This window comes from Macrotis lagotis, chromosome 7 (assembly GCF_037893015.1).
Source record: "Macrotis lagotis isolate mMagLag1 chromosome 7, bilby.v1.9.chrom.fasta, whole genome shotgun sequence".
Taxonomy (NCBI): Eukaryota; Metazoa; Chordata; class Mammalia; order Peramelemorphia; family Peramelidae; genus Macrotis; species Macrotis lagotis.
The window spans coordinates 201913463-201919677 of NC_133664.1; positions in this window are offsets into that span (position 1 = coordinate 201913463).

The window sequence follows — 6215 nt, forward strand, 5'->3', positions numbered from 1 at the left end:
AGGGAGCTTTTATAGTTGAAGCACAGGAGAAAGCAGAATTTGAAGATAAAATATGGTGTAAAAATGGAGTCAATAGAAAAAAGGAAAATGGAATGAGAGAAAGAAAAAGGAGAGGGGGAATAGTCCAAGATATTCCACATAATAAGATTTTTTTCATTACAATGAGCTATTGCAATGATATGGAAGGGGGGAAGGCAAGGGGGAATGAGGGAACCTTTGCTCTCATCAGAGATGGCTAGGAAAGGAAACAGCAAATATACTCAATGGGGTATAGACATCTGGAGTAAGAAGGAGGGGGGAGCAGGGGGAAGGGGTGGAGGGATGTGAATAAAGGAGAGGATGGACCATGGGGGGAGAGTGGTCAGATATAACACATTTTCTTTTTTACTTCTTGCAAGGGGCTGGGATTGGAAAGCTTGCCCAGGACCACAGGGCCAGGTGGATTCTGGGCCTAAGGGGTGGTATGGAGGCTCAGGGCGTTCTTGACCCCAGGACCAGGGATCTGTCTGCTGCACCACTCAGCGACCCTACAGCAGAGTCAGAGTGAAAGGAGAGAGAAAATAGAGTACATGGTAGTGGAGAAATAAGAAAGGAGGGAGTTGCAATCAGCAATGGCAACGTTGGAAAAAATATGGAAGTAACTTTTGTGATGCACTTATCATAAAGAATGAGATCCACCCATGACAGAGTTGTTGGTGTTGGAACAAAGACTGAAGCACATTTTTTTGTTATTGTTATTTGGGGGAGGGTGCAGAGCAAGTGGGGCTGGGTGGCCTGCCTGGGGCCACATAACAGGGCGATCTTTGGGTGTCTGGGGCCGGATTTGGACCCAGGTGCTCCTGGCTCAAGGGCCAATGCTCTGTCTGCCACCCAGCCACCCCTACTATTATTACTATTTTATTTTATTTTGGATCTTTTTTTTTCTTCTTTTTGGTTTTTGCAGGGCAGTGGGGATTGGGTGGCTTGCATGTCACATGTCCTGGGTGATTGTTGGGTTTATGAGGCTGGATGTGAGAGTCGGGTGCTCATGGCTCCAGGGCTGGTGCTTTGTCCATTGCGCCCACCTGGCCATACCTACAATTATTACTATTATTTTTTTAATTTTAATTTTTTTTCTCTCCCCTTTACTTTTTTCGCCCAAGCAAGTCTATCTATATTCATGGGGGGAGGGGTATTTTGTTTACTTGTAAACAAGAATATTTTATTAATGTAAAAAAAATTGTATAAAATGAGAATAAAAAAATAAATTAAAAAAAAGATGGACCAGGAAAAAAAAAGAAATGATTGGTAGGCAGATTTCAGAAAAACCTGGAAAGACTTACATGAATTATTGATGAGTTAAATGAGAAGAACTAAGAGAATATTATACATAGTAATAGCAACATTTTGTGATGATCAACTATGATACTTAGCTCTTCTCAGCAATACGGTGATGAAAGACAATTCCAAAAGACTCATGATGGAGGGTGGAGTCAAGATGGTGGCATGAGAACAGCCTTTTCTAGAAGCTCTCTCCAAAATATTACAAAAATATTAAAATTATGTCTCTAATTAAATTTTTGAGAGACAGAACCCACAGAAAGATCCAGTAAGGCAATTCTCCAGCCCAAGGTAACCTGGAAAATCTTGGGAAAGCTCTGTTCCACTGAGGTGGAGGGTGGCAGCAGCACAGCCAGAAATATTGCCAGAGTGAAGGAGCTCCATTCTTCTGGGAACAGCCTGCAGGGTGCCTGGGTCCCAGGGAGTACCAGCTCCTGGCAGCAGGAGCAGTTTTCTGACCTGCCAACCCAGGGAACACCAAGTACCACTTGGAAGATCAGTGGGGAAATCTCTGCCAGAGCAAATGCAAAGCCTAGGCCAGGTCCTCCTCAGAATACTCACATTCATCAGCTCAGCCCAGATCCCAGGAAATGGAAGCAGGCACACAGAACCACTCAATAGGGAGCTGCCTGGCAGCTGCTTCCAGAGTGCTCAGGCCATGGAAGATAAGGGGGTGGGGGGAGACTGTTGAAGTCTCTCCTCTGGCTCTGGGAGAGGACTCTGGTGCTTTGTCCATATTCAGACCCTGGTTGCAGTCTGGAACCCACATTACCATAGTGCAAGGACCTTCCTCACAGCCCCAGGGCAGAGGAATAATTTTGTGGTCATCCACAGACCAGAGCACAGGCAGGAGAGCAGTCAGAGCCTCCCATTAGACCTCAAGGAACTGAGGTCCTTGCAAGGGTGTCCCAATAATACTCAAAAACTCAGGAAGCATCCCAAAACCAGGGCACAGGCTGGGGAAATGAATAAACAGGAAAAAAGGAACCTGACCATAGACAATTACTTTGGTCCCATGGAGGACAAAACCACATACTCAGAAGATGAAAAGTCCAAGCTTCTCCATATAAATCCCCCAAGAAATATAGAAGTTGGCCTCAGGTTATTTCAGAACTTAAAAATGATTTTGAAAATCAAGAAAGGGAGGTAAAGAAAAAATTGGGAAGAAAAATGAGAGAGATGTAGGAAAAACATGAAAACCAAGTCAACAGCTTATTCAAGGTGATCCAAAAAAATGCTGAAGAAAATAGTATTAAAAACCAGTTTAGATCAAATGGATAAAACAGTTCAAAAAGTTAATGAGGAGAAAAATACTTTAAGTAGCAGAATTGAGCAGAATTGAATTGGACAGATGGAAAGCCCTCTGAAGGAAACAAATACTTCAAATATAGAATGGAGCTAAAGAAAGCCAATGACTTTGTGAGGAATCAAGACACAATAAAACAATATCAAAAGAATGAAAAACCAAAAGAAAACGCAATTGAAAAAAACAATGGATCTGGAAAACAGAACTAGAAGACAATTTAAAAATTATTGGGCTGCCTGAAAGTCATGATCAGGAAAAGAGCCTTGACTTCATCTTTAAAGAATTTCTACAGGAAAATTATCCTGATATCCTAGAAGCAGAGGGCAAGATAGAAATTGAGAGAATTTACTTATCTCCTACTGAAAGAGATTAAAAAAAAATAACCCCCAGGAATATTATAGCCAAGTTCCAGGACTCCCCAAGTCAAAGAGAAAATATTACAAGCAGTCAAAACAAACAATTCAAATATTGTGGAGTTACAATCAGGATTATCCAGGATTTAGTAGCATTGTAGGTCTTGGAATATGCAAAAGAGCTTGGAATGCAACAGAGAATCAAATACCCAGTAAAACTGAGCATCTTCTTCCAGGGGGAAAGATGGACTTTCAAGGAAATAGGGGGATTTCAAATGTTCCTTTTGAATTGACCAAAGCTGAAATGAAAGTTTGATGAACAAGTACAGGACTCAGATAAAGCACAGAGAGAGTGAATGGGAAGGGTAAATTATGAGGGACTTAATGATGATGAGCTGTGTGTATTCCTGTATGGGAAGATGATACTGACAATACTCATATGAAGCTTCTCATTTATTAGAGCAGTTAGGAGCTTAGATAGATAAGGCACAGGAGGGAGCTGAACTGAAGGTAATAATATATTTTTAAAATGGAGTCAATGGGTGAAAAGGAAATGCACTGGGAGAAAGGAAAGGAGAGGTAGAATAGACCAAGATATTTCTTGTAAAAGAGTCAAGAAATAGCTTTTGCAATGGTATGGAAGAGGAAAGTGAAAAGAGAGAAAGGGGATGGGAGAAAGGGGACAAGGGAGGGGAGGGGAGGTGTAGGGGATAGAGGAGAGGGTAGATAATGGGAGTGGATGCTCAGATATAACACATTTTCTTTTTTACTTTTTACACAGTGGTGGGATTGGATGGCCTGTCCAGGACCATGGGGGCTGGGTGGATGCTGGGTCCTCTGGGGAGGGGGGGGGAATGTAGACCTGGGGTCTCTTGGCCCCAGGGCTGGTGTTCTGTCCACTGCTCCATTTGGCTGTCCCCCACACACTATTCAAGAAGGACAGAGTGAAAGGAGAGAGAAAATATAATAATTGGTAGTGGGGAGAAATGGATGGAGGGAATTACAAGCAGCAACAGCAAAAATATGTGAAAAAATATGGAAGTAACTTCTCTGATGGACTTATGATAAAGAATGTGACAGAGCTTGGTAGTATCGGACTTTTTTTTTCTCTTTTATTTTATTTCTTGTGAAGTTTTTTATTTTTGTGGGGGGAGGGAGATTATGTTTACTCTTACAACAAGATTATTTTAGTAATGTGTAAATAAATTTTTAAAAAGTGAAGAAAAAAGAAAATAAATGATCTGAAATAAGAAAAAAAAGATTCATGATGGAAAAGCTATCTACATGCAAAGAAAGAACTGTGGAGTCTGAATATAGATCAAAACATTCTATTTTCATTTTTTTGCTTTTTGTTTTTTTGTGACATTTCCTTTTTGTTTTGTTTCTTCTTTCACAACATGACTAATATAGAAATATAGTTATATGAATTGCACATATATAACATATGTCAGATTGCTTACTATTTGGGGGAGGGGGAATGGGAGGGAAAGAAAAAAATTTGAAACTCAAAATATATCTATCTTATAAAAATACATCTTTATATGTAATTGGAAAAAATACTATTTACTAAAATTTTTAAAAATGAATGCTGTGGAATTGAAATAATCAAACTTGGCCTAGGAGGAAGACACTTTTTTCCCTTTTTTAAAGAAAGAAGCATTATATGCAATATGGAAGAATAAATTCAAGGTTAGTGACAGATAATCATTAATGATTAAATAGGGGAGCACCAAGCAGTATCTCAAAATTTTCCCTATGTTTGGTTAAAATATGTATCAACTTTTAAAATAGCATTTAAAAATTTTTGTAAGCACAACTTGATAATAAGTAATTTTTGTAAAAAAATGGATAACTGGTTGGAAAATGATATTAAGCTGTCTAAGTCACAGCTATGAGAATGATCATGAGAAGATCAGTTGTTTGAAACCATGAAGCTGTAACTAAAGAATCACTACCCAACTGATAGGAGTTTCCTTCACTTCATGCAAATTATTTAAGAAGAAGCAAAGAACTTCTTAAATGATAGATTTCAAACCTAATATAATAAATATCTGTCACTTGGTTCTTTTCTATGGGATTTTTGGTAATAGAATCATATCATTTGTTCTTTCCAAAATCCAGTGTTCTAATCATTACTATAATCAGCGATCAAATTCAGTAAGAATACCTTGGTCTTTCATCATATTTTGTACATTTCAATACTTCTAGGAAGCTCTCTTTGCTAACTTAATCTTGGCTTCTCTTCTTTCCTCAAACTGTCTCCTATCCTGTCCCACAGATCCCTTTGATTTTGCATTTTTTGGTTTGGTCTACAAATTTCATTCCCACTTCTGGTACATTAAGACAATTTGGTCAATTCGCTATCAGGTGGATCTATGATTACAAGTCTTTATTTTCACCAATACCCATGGTTTCTCCTCTCTTTGACTTCTAATGTCTTGTCTTAATTCCCAGACTGATACCAACCAACTCATTTCTCTACTTTGTACTAAAGCACATCTATTCTATGCCAGTCTATCTCATCACCCTTTCTTCCCTATTGATATATTCTTTCATCTGTTTTATAAAGCTCAAAAATATGGAACATTTCATGAATATGCTAATTCTTTTTTACATTGTTCTAAAGTATATGTGCTGATGAAGCAAGGACTTATTGATGTGTACTTATCTTTTACAGGACGAAAAAACCTTGGGATGTGCTCTCATTGGACCTTCTTGTACCTATTCTACCTTTCAGATGTAGTAAGTTTCCTTCCTCTCCTTCTTTTTTCCTTCCTTCCTTCCTTCCTTCCTTCCTTCTTCCTTCCTTCCTTCCTTCCTTCCTTCCTTCCTTCCTTCCTTCCTTCCTTCCTTCCTTCCTTCCTCTATTCTTTCTTCCCTCCTTCCCTCTCATTCCTTTAACACAGATGTAGTTTCTATTTCCCTTGGCGTGCTATTGAAAAAAATGTATGTGACTTTGACCTTAACTGATTTGCCAGGAAAACCTTTCTTCCAATTTTAATATAACACCCCAGACACAGAAGTCACCCAAAGTTCAGGAGCAATTTGGACCCCTTGTCTCTTAGAAAGGTTAATCTCGGTCATCCCCAAGAATGGGATTCAACCAAATATCTCTCCTCTTTTTTTGTGTTTGTTTGTTTGTTTCTTTCTTTCTTTCTTTCTTTCCAAGGCAATGGGGTTAAGTGGCTTGCCCAAGGCCACACAGCCAGGTAATTATTAAGTGTCTGAGGCGTCCG